Genomic DNA, 25654 nt, shown 5'->3' with positions numbered 1-25654 from the left:
CTGGTCCTTGCCTCCACCTTCCCCACTGCAGCTGCTGCCTTTCCGACCTGCCCACAGCCCCCTCTGTGCAGGTGCTCCCTAACCCTCTTCTGTCAGAGGGACACTCACTATTGCGAGTTATTTTAAACAGACACTCTCAAAACACAGATCATTTAAACTGAGCCAGGCCACGGGAATTTGCACCTGCCTTTCTGCTTGCAGGTCTGGCACAGCAGTGGTAACAACAGCTGAGGGCTACCTCTTAAACCCACCTCTGTTCCAACCATAACAGCCTGCGCAAGCATGGACTATGTCTGCAGCCACAGACGCGCCCAACACCGACTGGAAACTCCTGCAGGAAATGAAGGGAGTCAAGCCAAGGCAAAAGGAAAAGCAGTGTTGTTGTTAAAGGTTTTTCTGAAATGAAAAAGTAAGATAAATCAGCAGAGATGTTTCCACAGACAAGATGGATAGGTGGCAGAACAAGTCCTTCCATTTCTGACGCCAAAGTGGAATCAGCTGCCGTCCTGAGACACGAGATAGATCCGGATTTCCTCTGCGTGGAACTTTCCAAAACAAAATCCAACCTTGCTTTTCCAAAAAGGAACATTTTTCTCTTTTTTCCTTGACAGACATGACTGCCAAATACAGAGTCAAAGCATTAAAAAGGGGAAGAACCAAAAAAAGAGGACACTTACTATTTCAAGCCTATGAAAAACACTTCAAGCATATAAGAACTAATTCATTGTGCTGAAAAAGCCTCAATAGGGGGATGCTGAAAGTCTGCTTTAATACTTCAAATGATGCAGGATATTACCTTCAGTGATGAAACCCTCTGAACATCTTGGTTATAATGCGATCATAGACCCAGAAATATTTTAAGTCTCACGTGCTGGTCAAGAATACAATCAACTTCATAAGGAATAAAGTTTCAGAGAGCTATTCTGAGATTATATATAAACAATTGCAAGTAATCATACTATTGCAGATCAACGAATTAGCAACTTCGAAATGAGCGATACGTGACCAGATGAGTGCTCTTTACCTATTGCAAATAAAGTAAAAAGTTAGCTTAAATTACTGTAAAGTTTCTGTATCTCAGAAGCTGCAGTGACTTTGCTTAGACAGGTAGGCACCATCATGCAGACAGTTCATAGCCACATCAGAAGCTACTGCAGCTGATTTCCTACATTGCTTCTCTCTGAGCTGACTTTAGGAAACACAAGCAAGATTCCAGCTTGTCCTGGTCAGACAGTCATTGTAAAACATTTTGCTTACTAAGAGTTCACAAACAATTTGCAGTTTTAACATGAACACCAAGCAACTATATCCCAGGCATTAGAGTATGTATTACTTATGCTAGAATACCATTTATGTTTAAAAAGTCTCTATTGCCAGGGGATGGACAAGAACATTTTTCCAAGACTGTGTCCAAAAGACTACACAATCCCCTGCTTAAGGAGAGCCACCTCATTTTTTCACCTGCCACCTCTCCCTCACCTTTGCAGGAGTTACAGACACCTGGAGGGAACAGGACGACCGTCCTCCTCAAAAGTGATCAAATCTTTCTCAGTACATTCCTTTACAATGGACATAGATCCAAACCAACTAAAGCAAATTCAAATTAATACCACATTCATGGCTATAGGTACCCTCTGAATCACTCAGCTGTAAAGGTCAAAGCTCAGAATATGCAGGACAGACCATACTCAAAAAACCAACCCCCCAAAAAACCCCCCAAACCCACATGCCTTCAAAAGAGCAGAGATGTGTAAGGAGGTGATTACAAGTGACCTACAGTATCAGATTTTTGGTATCACAAGAGGTTCCACCACAGCCTTCCCAGAAATTACAATAACTAACCAAAGCAGATACCAATCTTTTCTTACCGTATCTCTTAACTCAACCAGTAACTGCCAGTGTTTGACTGTAAGCTCCCTTGAGTACAGACTATCCTTTTGTTCTGTATCTGTGTGCTACCAAGTTCAATTTGATCCAAATGTGACGAGGGTTCTCAAGTTCAAAGCAATATAAACAACTACTGTTGAACAAACAGAGTGTTGAAGGGGAAGAGAATAATCACATCTACAGGAAAAAGAACACCAAATTCATAAAATGACTAATATACCTCCAAAATTGAGTCAGTGCAAAGGACCAATTTTCCAAGAGGCAATTCTACTAGGTTTTTAATCTCTCCTTTGCACTGTGCATTTTGATGCTTCTCAGAACTCAAAAGGATGGCTAACTCATTTTAAAGACGTGAAATACACCCTAAGAGCTCTTTTAAATGTTCATACCTGTTGAAAGGACATCTTAAGTTTCATAAAGGGGAGGGATGGGCAGTTGGTTCTGTGCACTGAAAAAAAAGAAAATCTCAAAATATGACTTAGGTGACTCACTAAGACCTGCCCAAGAAGAATACAATGGTTCACATTCTGAGTGTGATGCCATTTAACTGCATTCACTTAGAAATACCACTGGATTACAGGCTTCCAAAGGTCTAACAGTGGTAATAATTTTCTCATTAGGAAGCACTCTTGAGGAATAGCATTAATGTGAATTGAATAAAATAGACCATCTTTCCTCATCCAGAGCTGCCAAACCTACCAGTACAGAGTCACTTTTCTATACCCCAGTGGCTTAGTTTCACCAAAGAACTGAGATTACCTCTCTGGGTCCTGCTAATAAGAACCATGAAGACACTTCACAGGGGCTCAGCTAAGAGAGCAGCTACAATCCTAATTTCTGCTCTAACCTGAGATACATAAAATAGAAAAATCAATGCAAGTTCTAACATTAAAAGTGTGAAAGAAGACTTAACACAGACAAACAAGTCTAAGGCGAGCTGTGCTTAGCTGCAATAGAGTTATATTATGTTTGAGAGGTTTTTACGAAATGGACTTTCTGCAGAATTAAATGTGGTTGATATTTCAAAGAAGAACCTAATGTTTATTCTCACGTACAATTTAGTTTTCTTATCTTAGCAGCAGTGTCTCTTCTTGATATTAAAATAGAGTTGATGACATAAGAGATGGCCTTCATTTCGATTTCTTTTGGCTAGTGCTAGAAGGTAGTTTCCACAATTTCAAGATACAGGATATCTGTATGAGAATTTAAGAACAAAAGGTCAGAGAAGCCTACTGCAATAGGAAAAACCCTAGAAATTCAAACTTAAAGTAGCAGCAGGTTCAAACAGGCAGCGATAGTATCTGGCTTACACATCATGGTTTATTAAAAAGACTTAGAAAGTCTAATTTAGATTTCCATTGTATATGCCAAGTTTAGTTTTTTTCACTTTACCACTTGCCTAATTAAAATGAGCTGATGAACCAAACTTCTGCTTTTTTAGGCGTTAGTGCTATTCTACATGTTTGCAACTCAGTATCTTTCTGAGGTTTGGGGCAGGGGGGCGCTGGTTTCGTGTTTGGGTTTTTTTGTTTGTTTTTTGTTTGGGAGGGTTTTTTGGGGTATTAGGGGGGATGTGATTTTTTTCTTGGTGGGTGTTTTTTTGTTGTTTTTGTAGGGTTTTTTTAAGTCACAAACAAATATTTCAAATAGCCTTTGTACAGGCTTAATGAGGACTAGTGCTTTTAGCACCAAGCATCCAAGCTTGTCTGTCTGAAGCTACTGAGTAACTGCCAATCAACTCTGATTTGGAACTGCTGCAAGAATCTCACATAGCTTTTAGTTTAACAGGATGAACCAATAGCATTTAAACGATATAACCTGATCTACAGGAACTGTAAAATACTGTCGCATTGCAGACTTGGCAAGTGACCTAGCACTAGACCTCTTGTTTCCCCACCCACTCCTATTCAACAAATTACATGCTTGCCCATGACATTTCTTTGGGCAACAAGAAGCACCTAGCCTGCCAGAACAAGCAGTTATGGAAGAGATACAAGCGTAATCAAGTGACAACTTACCTGCAATTCACGGCCCTCAGAAATCAGCTCAATATCGCTGCCTAATCTAAGCTAGGCAACTGCTCACACTATTGGCAACAATAAACAAGCAACTTATATAAAAATAATTTTTGCCAGAGCTGAAAATAGAAGCCAAGCCTTTCACAGCTCAAAGCCAGCCCTCAAGCACAGGAGTTAAACATATTTGTTCCCAAAGCTACCCCATTTCTGAAGAGCAGAATGCTTTTTGCTCCCAGTACTGGGAGGAGACACCAAGATTCTCCGTAGCAAGAACCATACATTATCAGGGTACATTTAACGTTCTGCTTCAGGGACCAACATAGAAGATACTAAATTCATTCAAGCAGAAAAGAAAGTATGTGTCACAGTTGGGATAATAGGGTTCTGTTCCTTGACAACCAGGGAGTGGTTGTAAGGTCACTTCAGACAGCACAGCCAGGAAAACAAAGTCTTGACGCTTCCTTGGAAGTTCTTTAAAATGCTTCAGAGAAGAAAACAAAGAAAGAAAAAAAACCTAGCATCCTGGACAAAGAATTATTCCATTAAGGGCCAAATACTGAATGCACAAGGCACCTCCTCCTGCCCTTCCACCCAAGTCTACTCAAGTACTGGGAATTCTCTTACCCATAAAATGGGTTAATGGGGCCATCAGATAGCCTGAGCATGTGATTTAAGGTGAATGCTATCCTCTCAGCTGTGCCATCCCACAGGACTGTGTGATACAAAGTTTTGAATCCTGCTTCCCCAGCATCCTCTACCCATCCCCTCAATACTCAGCTAGTTAAGGGAAGTCAGAATGGCATGGTGCAGGTTGCGAGAGATATCACACAGTTTGGGAGCCCAGGGAAAGATGGAAGGCAGAAACAAATGCCTGGAAGGAAGGATGCAACGCTTGTGAGCTCCAGCAAATTCAGTTGGTGTTTTTGCAATAAATAAGGGAAAGAATACTTCCAAGAGAGAATGTATGTATTTTTTAAAAGAGAAAAACTACATCCTTCCCTTCACAGCATTACTTTATTCCAATATTGTCACTAAAACTGACAAGAGTTATCAGTTTAATAGCATTTTATAGTTTACTTTCACATTTAAAATCACACAATACCAAGATAACACGAGCTTAACTACCAAGATAATATTAGCATAAAGCAATTCAATCCCCTGTATCTCTGCCACAGCAGTTAACTACACCTCTAAGTATCATGTTACACATTTTATTCCCTTGAAGGCAGCTTACGCATGTATTTCAAAGTCCACCGTTTAGGAAAAGAATGAAACACTAATTTCCATGCTTCATGATGTAGATGGAGCTAGGCAGCAATAGCTCAGGTCTCAGAGCTATAACTGAACAGAAACCTATGTCCCAACATACTCGCAGCCGTGCACCCACGTCCTGGGGCGCATCCCGTCTCTCCTGGGGCACATCCCGTCTCTGACGCTCATTTTCACACACCGCACTGCCATGTCAGAAGGAGGAAACCTGAATGTACCCATTTAGATTTCCTGCGGGAGTAGCTGTAAGAATAACCGGCGCTACACATTTCCAACCGTGTGTTATGCTAAAAGGGGCAACTGGAGAAATCTCATGTCCTGCGTTTTCAATCCATTATTAACTGAGTTCCTAGACTGAATATCCAAAACCAGTCGTCACAGATATGAACCAGTGAACTTCAGCAGGTACACTGTACTTACAACTAGAGGCTTTAACTTTTACAAACTCTTTTTTCTCCAAGAAGTCTCATAATGAACATGTAGGAGAACAAAGGTTTGTTGTTGTTTTTTTTTTTCCCCCTAATTCTCAAGCAAAATCACATGTAATACTGGTTTCAATGAAAGCAACAAGTGTGCAGAGCCCCCTATTCTCAAAAACACCTAGGTATGCGTAACCTTTCCCACAAGAAAGGATTTCGTTGCTTCATTTTGCAGCCCTCAACAGAATTCAGAGAAGGATGAGCTGCCCTCTCTTCCTAATGATCACAACTCAAGAAAAAATACGGTAAGACAATAGTTTCTTAGTGCAATGGCATGTTTTATGCTCCCATGACAGCTTTTAGAAAGTCTGTGACATTCATAACTTAAGCTTTTTCATATTCAGACTGTCTGCAAAACACATGGAATATGAAATTAAGACCTGGTAAGTCCAGGAGTGCTATTAACTTCATAAAATCCAGCCACTTGGCTTATTTCAATGCCATTTATAAACACCAAACTGTAAAGCAACCGAGAAGCTTATCCATCGAAACCACCTAACCAAGATAAGCACACAAGCATTCCAGTTACATCATGAAGTAATAAGCCACTTTCCCCCTCAGGAGAAAAGCACTGTGCCAACACTTCACACACAATGAGAATAGACTGTTTTCAAACGTTGATAAGTATAATTAACCTTCATAACCCTGTCTTTGGCCTTGAACATTAAAGCTGAATTCAGCTTGAAAACCAATTAAAATGCTAAGCAGTCTATCCACTTTGGGACTGGAGAATGGCATACAGTGTTCAATTAAAAAAAAAAAAAAAGCAAAGCACAATTGTCTCCTTAGACACCTTCAAGGATCTGTTAGTTGTTTTACTAAAGAATCATAATTCATAAATAAATCACATTTTAACAAGAACTGAAGAATTCTTCAATTCTCCATGAAGACCCTGAAACATTCAAGGTTGATGAAGGGAATTCTTTGATCCTAGCAAAACTGAAGGTTTAACAGAAAAAACAGGCATAGAAACAAAGGATAAAGATGAGCTAGGTGGGCTATGAAGTTTGATTTTGCCTTTTCATGCTCATCTATAACAACAGATATTAATTGTATCGATATGGGCCAGAATTCATTCCCAGCTTGCACAGCACAGTTCACATTCACAGAGCTTAACTTCATTCTCCCACAGTAAGATACCCTTATTCATTCTGCCTTTTGGATCAAGTTTGACAAGGAAAGCTACTTAAAACTTATGTTGCCAAACCTCCTTTTTCTATGGTTGCCATTTTTAAATTAGCAGAATGACTAGACAGGCAGATAGACCTGGAATTCGCATTTTTCTCTCTAACTGCTTCTTTCCTAGATGTGAAAAGCATGGAAAATCCTGGGCTACAATATTTGATTGCAAGGTAAGGCTTCCGACAGGCCTCACAGCCAACTAAAAGCCTACATATTGAAAGCTTCATTAAAAAATATAAGAGCACATTTCAGAGTAGTAAAGTGTCCTTGGAGATCACCTCTCTAAATCCAACTGGCTTTAAAATAATAAGAAATACCATAAAACTACAAGCAATTGCCCATTTTCAAGAATATCTCCAAGAGCAGCAGCATTCCAGTTTAGACACACAAAGTGCTCTAAACTGATTAAAAGTGGTTCTGAACTATTAAAACATTTTGTTGAATATTAAATTTTTCTTCCTTGTCGAGACAAAAACATTTTTAGCAACTTTACAATGGGTATCATATTTCCTCTTACAAAAGAAAAATATCAAGCTGACCTGCCGTGAAATTCAGTTGCATGTGGATCTCTAGCTGATGATCAGGTTTCTTTTCAACCTCTTGGTTTTGTTGCAGCTGGGGCAATCACTATGTTATTCTATTACCACACCCCTGAATAATGAAGGGAATAGAAGATTATAGTCACACCCCTAAATAATGAAAGGAACAAAAGATTATAGTAGACCAATCTCCAGCCACTTACAAGAGAATTTCAGCGTATCCAGACTCTGAACAAGAGCTATTTTGCATGACAAATACTGTCACAGGTGCAGACCAAAAGCACTCTGTAGCTTTGCTTAAAAGTCAATTACTACAATTCTTTGTTTCCACACTTTTCCATTTCAGCTTGAAATTCATATTATACTAAAAGATTTTAAGCCAGGTATGAAACTCTGCTCTTTTAATTACATCGCAATTTTTCCATGATATTCTGTATAGAAGGTTGTCACATCATGACAACAGAAGAAAAATCTGCATCTCTTACTAGTTTCTTGTTGCATCTGTTCCTTCACATTAATCATCATTATTAGTGCTTAGTGTCAGAGCAAATAAATTCATGTTTTTTTTGCCACGAGGCAGAAACATAACTTTTCCAACAGAAGGAAAAGTAGACAAAGTGATTTCCGATTCTCTAGTGAATCTGAGCTGATTATTGCCATTTTATAGTTACTACTCAGTTTTAACATCAGAATTTTTTTTCCAGTGATCTACATTTATATCTTAGTATAACTTCATTCATTCACTACTGGAGTTCAGAGTGGCTTTTTTTTTTTTTTTTTTGCATTTTTAAAATTTCTTTTCAAATGTACACAATGTATCTCCTTAACAAACATCAGGTATTTAGACAAGCTTGAATTAGCTATTCATTTTGAAAGCAGCCCCTTTACGAGGCGGCTGAAAGTCAGAATCATCTTCATGTCAAGTTAAGACATATTTCAAGCATTTAACTCCCATAAGGAGTTATCTTGATTGCTGTCAAGTTACCCTGGACAGCTATTGTACATAGCTGTGCTGTAGATGGCAGTATTTTACACAGCTCAGCTCTCTACCTTAACCTAGGGTTAAGCAGCAGAATATACAGAATATACTGTAAGGTTGCTGCAAGAATCTTCAGCTTAAGCATTTGCAGAACATACCATCCGTAGTAAGAAAGTATGCAAGATGTAGTAACTTGAAAAACAAAATCTTGGTCCCTTCTCAGCTGACTAGCTAAAGACATGTACCATAATGCCAACTAAACATAATGTTAAGTTATGGCAGGTGAGATATCCTTAAAACAGAGACCCACAACAAACTGTTCCTATGTATGGGATTTGAACACACTCAGACATTTTACTTCATCTGACCAAAAATCACAATAAGTTTTCTCTTACAGCCTCAAATACCTGGCTAGAAAGTCAGGATGTAGGAGGGTACATCTGGATTCTCTGGGCTTCCAGTTTGCCTGGAATCAGGGCACGGACTTTCCAGAAAATACTGGCCTGCACAGCAGACACCCGAGTTCCACACTAATCTCTCCAACTCCTTTCTTTAAGATGGCTCCAGTCCGTCAGCCACACGCTTTCCATGCAGAACCTCCCAGAAGCAGTCACTTTGGTCTAAAAGGTGACTTTGCCCACTTCATGTCATGAGCTTCACAAAAATGAATCACTCCTCACTCTTGGAAAACGTAAGTGAGATGTATTCAGGTATATATTGCCTTGACCTGTAATTCCCTTTCTTCCTAAAGTTTTAACCGGAGTTCTTTGAGAAAAGGAAATTATGCTATATCCCACTGCTACACTCTTACAGATTCTGTGGCGCAGGTTGAATTAAGAGCACAACTATGAAAATCCCATGCTGCCATCATGGTCGGTTCATATTTATGTCATAATGGGTAGAAAAACAGCTCAATCACTAGCAAGCCAATAGTTTTAGGAACCATCTCAACAGCAATTTCAATGGTCCCGCAGCTAAAAACTCTCTCCTAGCTGTCAGCCTCATTATGCGTCTCAAGAGAAGCACATAAACACTATCTCAAACAGGTTCTCCCAGGACACCAAGCACGAGAGCTTCTCATCATAATGCTCACAAATCAGAATTCATAGAAGACCAGCATTTCCATTTCCCATGAGAAAGGACAGCCTGCTTCTCTTAAGATCAAAATTACTGTCATCGCTATTCAGCAAAACATTTGCTGGGAACTAGAAGAGGCACGAAACATCAGAAACAATGATGAAGGAGGAGCAGAAGCCAAGACACAACAACATTGCATCTTCGTTAAGTCTGCGAACATAACAAAGTCCAAGGCCGCAACAGAGAGCAGACTGGTATCACTGCATTCCACCAGAGTATCAGCAGTAGGGCTCCTAAAAGTGTTGGTCCTAGCAAATAAATTTATGCTGATAATCACCTCAACCACAGTACTGGGAGGAGTGGAGTGTTACTATTTTTGCTTGTAGTAATTTGTTTTGGGAGGGAGGATACGCTTCCTGACATAAGCACCTCCACTGCAGCTTCTCCCACGCTGTTGCACTAGCACCATCTTTGCAAGTTAAGCAGCCAAGATTGCCACACACAGGATTCAAGCAGACATACAAAATTTCACAACAGCAAAATATGCATGTATGTTGGCAAGCTCAAGTCAGTAAACACCTGTATTTTTCTTCAGAGAAAGTAAAGAAAAGCGGAAGAACAGAGAAGAACGCTACTAGGTTTTTGAGTTGCTAAGGCACGTAGGATAGCAGCCAAGAAGAAAAACAAATATGCTACTATATGCTTAAGTGAAAGAAGAAAAAGAAAGGTGCATGGGGCTAAAGATAAAACTATTATGGTCATGGAAGCAGACGGTAAGGCAAGGTAGTTGTGCATGATGCTAAACAACGTAGTTATCCAAGCAGAAACCCAAGAATAAAGCTGGGATGGAGAAAAGGCATTTGGAAGTGTCAGGCAAGTATAATTGAAACAGTTAATGACAGAGAGCAACCATCTAAAAGATGGCTACGACTGGAAAAACATGGAAATAAATAAATAAAAAAAATAATCTATTTTTTTAAAAACCTAGAATAAATTTCAAGCAAACATGATCCTGTAACAGGATGGAGAATAAGCCCGCCAGAGCTAAAGTAGGCTTTCGTTCCGTATGGATGGCAACAGCAACATTGTGTCACAAGGAGAGGGCAGATGCTGAGTGAAGCTGGAAAATTGTACCTACTACACTCTTTAAGTGGTAATAGAAAAGGCCCATCATCTCTTCTCTCCTCCTCCAAGACTCAACTCTTGGGACACTTGACACTGGAGAAGGGGGCAAGGATCCAGTGAGGGCTTTCAGATTGCAAGTTAAAACCCTGGTAACATACACACATCTTCCTTCACTCGGGTCTTTTTCCAGATTTTCACTGACATGAAACTTGCTTAGCAATTACTTTTCACTACTCTAGAATCTCCCCTGTCTGGGCTGCCCTGCCGCAGAACATGCAGTGCAGGCTGTGCAAGGTCGGCTATAGCAAGTTACAACTCAGGAAAACACCAGCTGCTCCCTAACAAAAAAAAAAAAACCAAAACACACCCAAAAAAATAGCCCCCAAAAAACAAACCCAAAACACACCTCCCTTCCTTCCCTCCACCCAAGAATTCGCAGATAGAGGCTCAAATTCAAGCATCATTTCTATCAAGGCACTAAACTATATTCAGAAAAATCATTCCACGAGTCAAGAGCTTGCTTCTACAACACTTCCCCCAACACCTTAAACCCATATGAATCACAACAGATGCTACCCATCTTGCAAGAAAGACAACCCAAGCTTCTTAAGTCTGCATTTTTAAGACAGAAATATCCGCTAAACAAGCAGTTTACGTTTTAATCACCTACAAGAAACTAACAGTAAAAAAAAAACCAAACTGATTAAAGGAAATTGATTGTTAACACTGGAAAAGCAAGCATTTTTTTTTAAACCCACAAAAATGTCTACAATGAATAATAGTCCACACTTACGTGCAATACCTCAGACATATTTCAGCTATCACTTCTGGACACCATACATTGAGAGTAATGTCAGGTCTCTGTCACTCTCGTTTCCTTTTCCTCTACCGTCCCTGCCAGCACAAGTGCTTTTGTACACAACCATCTTCACAAAAGGTCAACTGGCAGACAATATTCTGTATTCAGAATTTTTAAAAAAATTAAAAACTCATTGTCTTTAGTGTTTAGTTCTCATGAACAATACACAACCAAGTTACCCTTTACACTGTTAAGATACAATAAGCTTTAGCTTCCTGAAGTTTAAAATTAAAAACAAAAACCAAAAGCGCCAGAGGTCTGAGAAGCCTGAGCCTGCCATTGCTACTCCGCAATACCGAGTGACCACAGTGTTACAGAAGAGTTACTGGTCTCCTTTTCCAAAAGTAGACTAAGCCATGCAGTAGTTTAATTTTTCTGCTGGATCTTCAATAACCTGATGCATAAGGTATTGTTGCAAGTTCTGCTGAAGAAGAACAAATGTATTAGAAAGGTATGATTTTTAACTGTTCACAGCATGAGTATTGTTGTGCTGGTAAGAATTTCAGAGGCATAATGAATTCTTGTACCTGTAATAAGAGGAAGGAGGACTCCGCAATTTATTACACAGAATAATTAAGGAACAGAGTTCAGAAATAAATTCACATAAGGGAACAAAGAAGAACTACAATGCAGGAAGATAGGTAGAGCAACATCTGCAATATCTTTTTCTGAGCTTCCTAGTGGCAAATATTTAATATATGTAGGATGTAAAGATAAATAATTTCTTCTTTTTTCAAATGAAAGACCACAGGTGATACTTGGAAGCATTCACAGCTTAGAGCAACTGAAGCTGAATATTGACTTTTGCCTTATTCTATTCACGCCCCGATTCCATCTAAGCTGCTTATATGACAATTAATAAAACAGAGGTTACTTCAGTGTATTTACATTACAAGATAACACAAGTCCTGTTCATAAGTAGGTTGTATTTACAAAAACAATCTGCCAGTCACAGAGGAAAGTGGCTTAATATAAGCAAAAAACAACCAGTTTTCTTCATTTCATAAAGAGGGATCAAATATCATTTGATAATTAATGAAATACATAGTCAAAAGTTATGCATAAAAATTCTGTTCTGGTTACTTTTTATTAACAAAAAATAAAATATTTATACTCAATAAATGCTACAATATACATTCATTGACTTTTTATGCTTGAAAAATAATGACCACCTACCAGATCTTTAATCTTCTTTTTGATATAAATCAATCTCAGTTTGGGAAGAAAGTAAAAATCAACAACAAGATATACAAGGACAATTTTTTAAAGTTCACTGAAGGCAAATATCGTTTTTATGCCAAAAACAGGAAAAAAAAGTACTAAAGCTTGTTTTAATTCAACAAGAACATGCCTCTGAAAACTAAAGTAGCACGATTGGTAACCTGTGATCTGACAGTGGCCGTACCAGAGGTCTTCTACAAATTTAAAAAACAAAATAAACCAAAACCACCAAAATCCAAACCTTCTCACACCACAGGCCTGACTTACTTACACTGGCTCTTAGTTTTCATAAAAAGCAAGCATGTTTTCCTGTTCCAAGCTGAGAACCAAACGGAGTTGATGACACTGAAAGGAACTGATTATTAAGCTTAAAAGAAAATATTCCTGTTACATATAGAGAGGAATATCAAGCACTGTTCTTTAAAGCACTGACAGTAAGCATGTATAGTTAATATTTAATTCAAGTAGCTGACATGGTACAGACCCATCTGTACACTCTCTCAGGTTTATTTTTCACCAGTTTTTCCCTTATTTTGTAGGGCAGCTCGTTGCTCTCTATTCTGTTTTCTACCTTGATTAACATGTATAAGCTTCCTACTTGATGCTTCTTTGCCTCAGCAGGCTTTCTTTTTCAATGAAAGGAGAACTTTTTCATCAAGGGAGAACATTCATTCTTGTTCATGATTTCAAAAAATCTGTCTTAAACCCTCTCCTTACACTCAGCAATTTTGTGTGTTATTCAAATAGATAGAATTGGCATTTGAGGTTCCTTTTTGCTTGTAAATATCACAGGCCTCAAGCCTGTGTTTTCCCCTGATGATTTTCTATCGCTGGTATTTTAATGTAGTTTGCATTAAGATTTATCCAGTCCTTTTTCAAGGCAGCACAGGTTAGTGACAGGTAAGTATAAGTACAATCCTATTGGCAAGCCAGAATCAAGGTAGTGTTTTTAAAAACAGCAAGCAGTAAATCTTTATAGGTAGGTTAGTGTGGGGTCCTTAATTCTACATACAAAACAAGAGTCAACTGTTAGCTTATTGGCTTCTCTCTACAATCACAAAGACTACATTTTAATTACTGATGAGATTTTCATTTGATCACAAAAGAAACATTACAGAATTGTAATTTCAGTACAGGAAATATGTACTGTTAAAAGAATCTTTCAGCCTCCAACAGGTCATAATGGACAACCCAGAAAAATCTTTAGTGTAAATTTTGAAGCTAGAATTACTAGCTTAGAATTGCAACTTCTTCTCATGTATTGTGCAGGCTCAATTTAGATTATTTTTTTTTAAAGATGCTAATCAAAGCAAAGAGTTACCTTGAAAGTCTATAATTTGCATCATACAGATTAATCAAAGTTGCTTTGCTTATCCATACAAAAAGCTGCTCTTTCTAAAGGAGACTGCAAATAACATGAAGGACTTCAGGTCACAGCTACCCCTACTGTTGTGTTAGCCTGAAGACCTAGCTGAGAGCCCTACGCTGACGATTGCCAGCTAGCAGTTTACAGGAGGTTATCTGCTTCTGATGTACTAGTAGTACACTTTTATACACACAAATATATACATGCACACACACAGATTATGTTTGACAGGTTAAGCTAATCCTTGAAGTAAAGCAGATACTACATAGGCACAGCCTGTATCACATATAGACAGCACATACCACTGTCTATGTAACACAGGAAAGCATATCGCTTGAAAAGAAGGAAAAAACAAAAAAAACACAATCCCCTCCCCCCCCCGCTAGTAGTTCTCCACAGTGCCTGAGCTATCTGGAGGGAATACAAGGTTATGATCATGCCGTCTTCTAAAACTATAACGTTCTGAAAACAGCTAAAGCCATGATTAGTCAGATGGTGCCTGGAGTTACAAGAAAAGCAACAGAAAATTCCCTGTAGCAATTTAACCATGACCTGTGTAGGAGACCGAGGCATGAGAAAGATGGTAAGTAACCAATGAAACTGGAACAGGTAGTGTAGCTGGAATTGCAGAAGACAACAGTAATCCCAGATGTCTTTTCCTCAATAAAACTAACAAGCAGAAGGCCCTCACCATCCTAGTTACGCAGAAGAACGAAATGAAGAGAAGCAAAAAGGCCACCTCAACACTGGCACAAAAGATACCATTAGGTTAGGAAAGTGATGCAAGTCATATTCACTCACAAAAGATACTCCTCCATTAGTGATGTGCATATTATATCCACCTTAAGTATGTTAGATGTCAGCTACAAGAAGCATGGCCCGATGTTCAGTCACACTGAATTAACTCTACCTGCAGCTTCAGATAAGAATTTAACAGCTTTACTCAATCCTTCTTCTGCTCCCCTTCTCCACATTACCATAACTTTCATGACATTGCCTGAATTGGAAAAGAATATGAGCAGGGGAAAAAACCAAGGCAACACCACAGAGAAGAACAGAGCACTGAAAGTACCTCCCCATAAGAAATGGAAATAGCAGAAGACCACATCTCTTATTCAGAGACTTACTCATGGTCTGGCTTCTGGAGAGCTGGAAATCACACAAGTCTAAACACTATTATTGATCCTGAAATTTATTCTTGTAGACCTTGGATCTCGGCTCCCCAATAGAAGACCTAAATGACTTCTTCTGATGCACAGACCTCTCTCTTCCCCTCCCAAAGGGGGAAGAGAGCATTAAGAAAAATGAGCATTAAGGGAAGAGAGCATTTCTGCATTAACTTCTGCTGCAGCATAAGCAGTTACTCAACTGTACAGCACATACTAGCAAAATCTAACATATTATCCAAAATTACACAGAACTCGGTATACTATACTCAGAATACAAGAAGGGCTAGAAGGAGGATCTGAGGAACCACAGGCCTGTCAGCCTGACCTCAGTGCCAGGGAAGGTTATGGAGCAGATCATCCTGAGTGCCATCACGTGGCACGTACAGGACAACCAGGGGATCAGGCCCAGTCAGCAAGGGTTTAGGAAAGGCAGGTCCTGCTTGACTAACCTGATCTCCTTCTATGACAAGGTGACCCACTTGATGAATGAGGGGAAGGCTGTGGATGTTGTCTACCTGGATTTTAGTAAGGCCTTTGGCACCATTTCCCACAGCATTCTCCTGGAGAAACTGGCTGCTCACAGCTTGGACAGGTGTACTCGTCACTGGGTAAAAAACTGGCTGGATGGCTGGGCCCAAAGAGTGGTGGTGAATGGAGTTAAATCCAGTTGGCAGCCGGTCACGAATGGTGTTCCCCAGGCCTCAATGTTGGGGCCAGTCCTGTTCAATATCTTTATCAATGACCTGGACGAGGTGATCGAGTGCACCCTCAGTAAGTTTGCAGATGACACCAAGTTGGGTGGGAGTGCTGATCTGCTGGAAGGTAGGAAGGCTCTGCAGAGGCATCTGGACAGAGTGGATCGATGGGCCAAGGCCAACTGTATGAGGTTCAACAAGGCTAAGTGCCTCAGGTCCTGCACTTGGGTCACAACAACCCCATGAAATGCGACAGGCTTGGGGAAGAGTGGCTGGAAAGGTGCCAAATGGAAAAGGACCTGGGGGTGTTAGTCAATGGCTGGCTGAATATGAGCCAGCAGTGTGCCCAGGTGGTCAAGAAGGCCAACGGCATCCTGGCTTGTATCAGGAATAGTGGGGCCAGCAGGACTACGGAAGTGATCATCCCCTTGTATTTGGCACTGGTGAGGCTGCACCTCGAGTACTGTGTTCAGTTTTGGGCCCCTCACTACAAGAAGGACATCGAGGGGCTGGAGCGTATCCAAAGAAGGGCAAAAAGCTGGTAAAGGGTCTAGAGAACAAGTCTTATGAGGAGCGGCTGAAGGAACTGGGGTTGTTTAGCCTAGAGAAAAGGATGCTCGGGGGAGACCTTATCGATCTCTACAACTACCCAAAAGGAGGCTGTAGCCAGGGGGAGGTCGGTCTCTTCTCCCAAGTAACAAGCAACAGGACTAGAGGAAATGGCTTCAAGCTGTGCCAGGGGAAGTTTAGGTTGGATATTAGGAAAAACTTCTTCACTGAAAGGGTAGTCAGGCATTGGAACAGGCTGCCCAGTGAAGTGGTTGAGTCCCATCCCTGGAGGTACTTAAAAGACATGTGGATGTGGTGCTCGAGGACATGGTTTAGTGGTGGACTTGGCAGTGCTAGGTCAACAGTTGGACTTGATGATCTTAGAGGTCTGTTCCAACTTAAATGATTCTATGATTCCATGAATAAATGTACGTTGGCTGTATAGTGCATGTAACAAGCCCACAGAGACTAGTCAAAGCCAAATTATCACTGCATTTGCCTCAGGTTTACAGTGCAAAGACTGTTAACAAAGTTTAGCTGATGTGCTGTACCTCCATGTGCCAATGTCAGCTGGAAAGAGACCGAGCTATTAGGAACAATGAATTCACACCAAGTTGATGCCTGTTTCTGACCGAAGTCTACAGAACTTTTCCTCTACAGTTTTTCCTCCCAATCACACTAGCTATTATTTGAGGTCTTCAACAAATCATTTTAAAGCTTTTTTAATTCTGCTTCAGCTTCTATGCAAACTTTGTTTCCTCCAGACTTGAATTAAACGTATTAGTAGTTACTCAAAGACTGTTTGCTAAAAAGAACAATAGCTACGCAACTTTTCTGCAATTCTCGTCATTTTCATCATGTTAATATTTCAACTCGGAACCACCTCTATATTTCTAGGACTAGTATACCAGAAAAAGTCGAAGTTTCCCTTAGTTACCATCCTATATGCATCATCCTAATGTTCGTGGGTACTGTATTCTGTATTTATACATGGACTATGTATTAATAAGATCAGCGTGTTTTAAGTATTTAAAGTACATACTCTTTTTTAAAAGTTCCTCAGTCTTCTATATTGTAAAAAAAGATTATTCCATAATCTTGAGTGTCCAATAGTCCCTCAAAAAGAGCAGTGCAGCAGCTTCCAGGACTAGTGGAAAAGCAGGGTAACACTAGCACTAGTCATATTAGAGCATAGAGCAAAACATTGCAAAAACATTAAATTATACATCCACTATTCATGGGAAAAGAGGTCCGCTTTCTAAAGTGCTTGGTTGACTTCAGAGGCTCTCTTCACCTGGAAATGACCGAAGTCTGAAACAAAGCTTCCCTGGTCATCCACACCACCTCCACACAGCACCGCTCCTAGCAACGACATTTAGTTTAACTCCCAATTGTAACTCCAGGGAGCCAGCGTTCATTAAGCACGCACACAAACGCAGCTTCACGTTGAGCAGCCAGGGTGCAGATGGCAATACAGACAAGGAGTTGGCACTACTGCCATCTTGCTACACAAGAAGCACAAACATTATCTGTGCCTGTCTACAAGTTGAGAGAAACACCAATGGTAAGCTGCCTAAGAAAGGACAAATAAATGAATCCATCAAGCAAATGAGCTGCCTTATTTTCATGCTACACATGTGAGGGTGGGGATGAGGAGGAAGAAAAAGTTAAATGGTTCACACTCAGAGTCAGGCCCAAGTAACATATACTGCATTACATACGTTAAGTCATAATACATTTGTTTCAGCCAAAACATTTTCCATGCGTTATGCAGTTGATATTGCGCTACTCTAAATGGATATCTAAACTGGCTCAGTTCAGTTCAGACACACAAATAAACTTGTTCTTGTGATTGCTTTCCACTGGAAAAAATATTGAAAGAAATATCACAAGAGGTCTCAATTATGCCACAGAAACGACTTACATCAAAAGCCTTATAATGGAGCACTTATCGGACAAAGGTAAAGTCATACAAGGAACGAGGCTGGCGATCTTCTAGAGCCACATTAAATATTTGTTTTCAGGCTGTAGTCCTTCTCTTAGACTAGTTCTCCAGTGACGAACAATGGTAAACCCACTCCCCTGGTACAGGACGGCGCTGTGGGATTCGACTCCCACAGTTGCAAAACAACGAACTGCAGTTTATGCAGACTCACTGGTTTAATGTCTAAACAATATCCTAGCTATCCCTTCTGTGTTTAAGGACAGTATTTGCTTTATGCCACGTAAGGTTCACGAGCTGCACTAAAGCCTCCACTGCGAGCAAACCGCCTCCTCCTCCTCCTCCTCTCGGCAGCACCGGCATCCTGCTGCTCAAGGAAAAAGACTGCCACCCTGCTCCTTTCCACCACATGTCCCCACATACAGAGGAGCACACCGCAGCAGGTCCCTTGGGCAGCCACCTCTGAGACGGGTTTGGAAGGAACTGCTTGAGCTGGGGATGACAAACTTGTGGAGATTTATTTGAGACTGAGAGCAGTATTTTTCCCCTAGCTCCGGGCATCTCTCTACAGTATTCACATCACCTGCAGAAACAGACCATGGAGGGCTTCTCACACTATGGCCTGCTTCAAAGAAAAAGCAGTGGTCCACAAGCAGGTATTTACACTAGAATTTAACGTGCAAGAATAAAGAAAAAAAATGTGCTATTTAGTACTGAAAAGGGGCTTATATTCATCACCTCCTATGCTCATACTGAGTGATCTTTTCCACTATACCACAACTGGACAAGGGAAGCTAAGCTCTCAAGTAAACGTGTTTCTTAATTCAGTGTCACTTGAGGAGTATCTAGTCACAGATTTACAGCATCATCACACCTTTTTTTTTTTTAAATTTGCAAAGACTGCAAGACCATAAAGTCTGAATATATTAACTAAAAGATGAGATCAGTCAATGCAATACTTAAGCAAACGTTGCCCATATTTTACCTAGAAAAGTACTCATTTTGCCTGTAAAAGCATCCTTTTTACTACACGTCTTAACAGTAATTAGAAATAAAAATGCCACGTAAAATTTCAAGCAAAGCAACTTGCTGTGTACCTGGCAATAAGTGTTTCATGAAACATAAAATGTCACATTTCTCCTTTAGAATGTAGCCAGGAATCTTTTATAATTCATGAACTAGACACCAACTGAACCTATAATTTACCACAAAAATCTTGTATTAACAATATAACACTCTTTCTAAGTAGCATCATCAAGTTGTAAGTAATAAGCTGTTTGTCTTAACTCTCCAAATCATCTATAAGAAATACAACATCTAAGGAACATCTTTTTGAGGAAAAATATGTCAACCACTGAGATGAGGCCCTCTGCAGGAACTTAAAAAAGACCCACTGTCCATGAGACAAACCCAGGTTTGGAATGATGCTGCTGCCATTTGAAGACTCAAGTAAATCATTTACAGGTGTTATTTGTTACTCTTGAGGGGAAAGGAGAGGTGGAAAGTATCCTTTAATTTATTAAAGCTATTCCTAAGATGACAAAAGCATTCCTAAGATTAGTAAAGTCCAAGCCGCAGCCAAGTACCCAACTCAGTTTACTGGACCACACGCTTACTATCAGCTTTAAACACATGAATATTAAACCCAACCTATTTTCTTCTGATGCATAATTCCCTAAATAGCTAAAACTGTGAATTAAAACCAGTCACCTACAATATGCTTGCTTCCCAAAGCTGTGCAAGAACACTGAATTCGATAAAAATAGTTTTTCACAAGTTTAAATGATCAGTAATATAGCTGCACTTCCAAGTCCAAGCCTCTTAAAAAGCAACCTGCTGGTCTTTAAAATAACCTTCAAAATACTATGCCTTCGGTTTGCAGGCAAGGAAAAGATAACTCTGGAAGAAACACGCTGTTTTCCCTTATCTCAACTGAATAGCCATATTAACAGCTTCTGCAGGACTAGAACACAAACACTGGGTGATGGGATTATTGCACGGGAAAATGTACGAATGTACAGATAGCATAAGAACTAGCCCAAGCTTAGATGCAACAGGAACACTTTAAAATGGATGACTGAATGGCTGAATGAAAAAAAAAAAAAAAAAAAAAAAACGGGAGATCCGACACAATACAGGACTGTGTGTATCTAAGCCACTAGAACAGTAAGAACTTCCAAAGAGCCAGGTGTAGCATTTTTAGAGGATCAAGGATCAGGGCTGCACTCTGTGCTGAGGGAACGAGCTGAGATAAAACCTCACATCCACAATTAAGAGTGTGAAGAAAATTAGGTTTATTTATTCGTCTCCTAACACCCGAAGTCCAAGCTACTTCCTCAAAACGGAAGTCTCACTTCCCAAATGCCTCTTACCATCTGTCAAACACTTTTAGCTGCTCTCAAAAGGCTTCTTATGCTACTATATACATTACATCTGCAACAGATTTTCTTGTTGTAGACTACAGATGGAATAAAACATTGTTTTATAACAAACATAGCAAAATACTGCACCGAATTTCAACTGTGTACAATCCAGAACCAGTTACTCTGAATAAAACACTTCTGACTAATGTATCTGCTGCTAATCAGTGCCCTGTTACGAGCACTGTTTCCTAAACATCACTCAGTTTATGGGGTTCAACACTGCACATATGCCTGCCTTTTAAAAGTCAATGTCAGTCCTCAAAACATCAAGTTCCACCAAGTCACTCTACTATGGTATGAAATTATAAAAATTAATTGAGACAGATTACCAGAAAAGCATGGAACTTGCTGTTCCCACAAGCTGGCCGAGTGTTTGTTTTAAGATAAAGCTACACAGAGCTGCTTCTACTGTGTCTAAACTGATGGAGTTTCTTAGGCGGAGAAACCATCTCCTTGATCAGAAGTTAATTTATAAAAACATCGCCAAAATGATGCAGATTCTTCAAGTCCAGGGTCAAAGTAAGTCCACAAAGCAGTAACAATATATCTCCTCTACTAATTCCCAATATCATGAAAGGGAACGTTAATTTTTCAAAGTAAATAACTTATTTTTTCTACTTTCAGGCTACAATTAGACCTTCCAACATCGAGAAGACTTGTGAAAGTCACACTAGTCTCAATATTTGTTCATACATTTTCAAAGGAAGCAAGAGGTTTACGTAGCCCTTTACATTGCTCCAGCTGTAAACTCTCGAGCATGACTCTCCACTCTATTGGTGGAAGAGCTGTAAGCAGCAGAGTGAAGGAAGGACACTATTGACAGGCTGAAGTTAAACAGAGAGGTTATCAACTTTACCCAAAACACAAGAGAACAGCAAAAAAGAAATCACTCAAGCAAAATCCAGAAACAGTCCTCTAAAATGAGTCAAAGCCTTTGGGAAAAATTGTTGTTATTGTTGTGGGTTTCTGAAGGCACCAAGACTGTGCCCATCACCTCTTCTATCTTAAAAGAGAGATATTTCTGAACTATATTACCATCAGCTACCTGTTATAATAAAAGTTAATTGTAAATGCTGTCTAACAAAACAGAAAAGCTTTATTAATTTAACATCATTATGACCACACCAGAATGGGAGGGGGGAAAAAAAAAAAAACAAAACAAAACAGACAGTTCACTCGGTAAAGAATTGCTTGACATTTAGAAGTAGCATTTTTTACTTCCTCACCAATTCAGCAAAACAGCCTAGGTGAAGAACTGTGCTGTTTCATTTCCTGTAAAAACAGCAACTGTATAAATACTCACCTCAAAAAACTTTCAGCTACTGCTCCGCTCCGCCCCAACAGTACATCTGCCGTAGAACCAAGATCTTCATTAACAGCATACGGTATTATGAACCACAATTTACCTGACTGAGATTTCCATATTACAGTTTGGGGAATAGGATCAGCAACTTCTCTGTTTGCACTGCTTCTATCACATTGCACATACTGAAGAAAAACCCACACTTTTAGGCAGTAAAACTATCCTGTCTCCCAGAAAAGAGCTGTCACTATTTCTTCACTGAAGGCCTTTTTCTGTCTTCCTTCACAATTCTCTGGGTTGTTGAACACTAAGAGTTGTTCTTCTGTGTTTAATCACAAATTTGAGTAACCCAGAGCTTGATGCAGGTTCATTAAAAACAAATTAAAAAAAAAAAACAAAAACCACACCCAAACCACACTGCTTGGCCCACTGGAAAGTCTTAACTATATGATGACATGTAATTTCTGCAACAAATTTATTTTCTGTTCTGAAACAGAAGCCCAAGAGACTAACAGATAAATTATGTGACAGACAGCCTAAAGTGACAGAAATTTCACAGCACGGGGAGGGAGAAGGGAAAAAAACCCCTTAGAAAATTCGCCTGCAGGCTTCAAGAAACAGAAGTTGTGGGAAATGCAGTGGGGGTGGCAGGTGGTAAAACAGTAGTAGAAGAGATGAAAACCTAGTAACTGACTTGACACAGTTTATTAAAACTTGGCTGAGTGCTCTATGCAAAGATTTACTGGAGGGAGAGGGGGCTGGAACACCACTGAGCACAAAACATGCGTAGTTTCTTGTACTAAGTAATTGCACAAACATTTCTTTGAAAGCATAAGAGCAGACAAAAGAAAAAGGGTAAGTACTGCACCACCTAAGACCCTTCTTGATCACTTCAACAGAATTAAAAAAAAAAAAAAAGGCAATCTAAAAAAGAGCAATCTTAAATAAACTTCTTTTCCCCCAAAATTACTTTCTATTAATTTCAGCATTTTATTTCCCTTTGGAGTAAAGCCCTGAGATAATACAGTAAGCACTAATGAAAGAACAGGAGCACAGCAGCCTGTCTGTCCCAATTCAGTTCCCTGTAAGAAGTGTACAAGTCCAACATTTTTTCCTGCAACATCAGAAAATTCCTCCTTATGTTGTAAAAGTTAACAAGCTTTAACAAGCATTTATAATACAGAGTTTGAAGTACCCCAGAAGTTCACGCTTGTGGCAGAAATATGAGCTGGATGGCCCTTTACTGAAAAGTCAGTTTTTAACTAATTTGACAGAGCAGCATGTTTAAACGGAGTTCCTTCCCTGACCCATGACTAAAGCAGGAGAAAGATCTATTCATTGCTAGGTCTAAGCTATATCAGTCTTGACAAATTCAGTATACTTACAACACCTTCACAACTCCACAACAATAGAAAGAAGAAGCCAAAGAGCCCACAAGCGACCACAATCACACATCTCTCTTTTCTCAACTAGTTTCAATTTCAAAGCAGGCTGCATTAAATCAGCACCTGGAAAGGAGGGCTCTACGGCTGAGTTTTAGAAAATCGTATATTCACAAAACAAATTACTTCAAAGCTCAGGAGTTTTGATGAAAAACTAGCACTAGTACAAAACAACAAACATCCTCAGAAGTTTGCAGGGAACTCGAAAATGAAACAGCACACAGAGAATTTCACCAGTCCCTTCTACAGCTACTTGATAGCTGACAAGTGAAATCATGTTCTTCTCCTCTCCTTTTTTCCCCTTCATTTAAGACCAGTACTATACCAACTCTAAGTTCTCACTAGCTGGAGACCAGACCTGACAAAGACAAGCGGGGAGCAACCCTCCACACACACTTCCCCTACTGCCCATGAGGTTTGCCGCAGGCTAACAGCTCCCTATCAACTACTGTCTGGTCAAAACTTCGAAAATTAAACAAGCATCAGCAGGACCTCAACTGTGTTAACACTTAATGGATCAAACAGATTTATATTTCCCGTGATTAAGTTGAAACGACTGAAGTTAAGAAAAGTTCCAGATGAAAATCGGCAGTTTTAAAAGCTTTCCTGTTCTCAATCCCAAGAACTCGGTCTTGTTTGGACGGCAGTTCGCAAGCGGCAGCATCTCATGTCAGAAACATCTCCAGTGACACACAGGAACTGATGGCTTCCCTCCTCCCTTCAGAAAAGGGATTCTACACAGCATTTCTATAACGTACGATTCACGAAGACTATTATTTCAAGCAAATGTCTGAAGCTCATCTGAATTACCACCGGGTGCGTTAAGCGGAACACCTTTAGGCAACACGCAAGTGCACTCCTTTGGAAGCCAGCCATTTATAAGGCCTGCTGACAGAGACACCGAGGAGCGGCTGGCAGCGGTAAGGGACTAGCGACGATAACAGGGATTTAGGTTTCGCTCCCCAGGGCATTGCTACACCAGAAGACGGTTCTCCCAGGGCGAGGGGAAGGAGGTTACCCACAATCAAAGGAGCTAAATTTTAACCGCAGCCGGTACCCAACCCGGCTGTTTTCGGACCGTGCCTTGCGGACCCCCGCGGGCCCAAGGCGGCAGCGAGGCAACTACTAAAGGCCACCCCATCGCCAAGCGGCTGCAGCGCCCGAAGCCGAGGCGCAGGGCTGCGCGGCGGGGCTGGAGCAAACCCAGCCGCAACCCGCCGCTGCGCCTCGCCCGCTCCGCCCGGCCCCGCCGCGCCCGCCGGCAGCTCTGCCCCCCGCGCCCGGCCGCCGCCGGCGCCCAGCCCTCCCGGCGCCCCCCACCAACCACCCGCCGCCGGGGCGGGGGGCGCAAGGCCCAGCCGCTACCGGAGACCCGGGGGCACTCCCGAACCCCCCTCCCGCCCGCCCGCCCGGCAGCCCGCGGGGAGGCGGCACGCGGCCACGCTCCGAGACGCCCCGCCGCCCCCTCCCGCCGCCGCCGGGGACCCGAGCGGCATCGCCGCCCTCCCCCGCGCCCCGGCCCCGCCGCTGCGGCACGGGGCAGGGGCTCCGGCCCAGGGCCCGCCGGGTCGGGGGATCACCGGGCTCTCTCTCACCTCTCCCCGCAGCCGGGTCCGGCGGGAGGCGCGGCGCGGAGGGGCGGCCCGGCCCGGCCCGGCCGGGGCGGGGCGGCTACGGGGGGGGGCGGGGGGCGGTGGCCGGGACCCCTCCCCTCCCCGCCGCGGGCTCCGCCTGCCGCGCGCGGCACCGACCGCCCCTTCCCGCGCGCGCGCGCGCCGCGCTCCCCTCCGCGCGGCGCCCGGTCGCCGCTTGATCCGCTCATCCGCCGCGGCGGGCGCGAGCGCAGGCGCGCCCCGCCCCCTGAGGCGGCGGCCGGCAGCGGGGGGGCCGCCCCCTCGGCTGAGGCGGAGCGGCGGCGGGCGCGGGGCTGCCGTGGGGCCGGCCGCTGAAGGGGGGTAGCGGAAGGAAGCTGGGGCCGGGAGGCTGCGGGAGGCGGAGCGGCTCTGGGCCTGTGGGACAGGGGCTGAGGGGAGCGAGGGCCCGGAGGTCGTTCCGCGGGGAGCAGAAGGCGCGGTATAGTCCGGCGGGCAGAAGCAAAACGCCTTGGGGGCCGCTTGGAGGGCGGCCTAG

At 41.7% G+C, this 25654-nt stretch overlaps 1 protein-coding gene across 4 annotated transcripts in view; it reads right to left on the bottom strand.

The window, feature by feature from the left end:
• OSBPL8 (oxysterol binding protein like 8) overlaps positions 1-25200 on the bottom strand; it is a 95174-nt gene extending 69974 nt beyond the window's left edge. For 2 of the 4 annotated variants that reach the window (XM_082308876.1, XM_082308884.1), the window contains exon 1: positions 25120-25200. The gene's annotated coding sequence lies outside the window, so the exon portion shown is untranslated. Of the gene's footprint in view, positions 1-22082; positions 22104-25119 lie in introns of those variants that run through there. The other 2 variants (XM_082308878.1, XM_082308882.1) reach the window with 2 other exon arrangements.
• Between the last annotated feature and the right edge of the window lie 454 nt (positions 25201-25654).

The sequence above is a fragment of the Platalea leucorodia genome (assembly GCF_965183815.1).
Source record: "Platalea leucorodia genome assembly, chromosome: 4".
Lineage (NCBI taxonomy): Eukaryota > Metazoa > Chordata > Aves > Pelecaniformes > Threskiornithidae > Platalea > Platalea leucorodia.
Note: the sequence above shows the minus strand (reverse complement) of the source record. Positions and strands in the feature narration are given on the sequence as shown.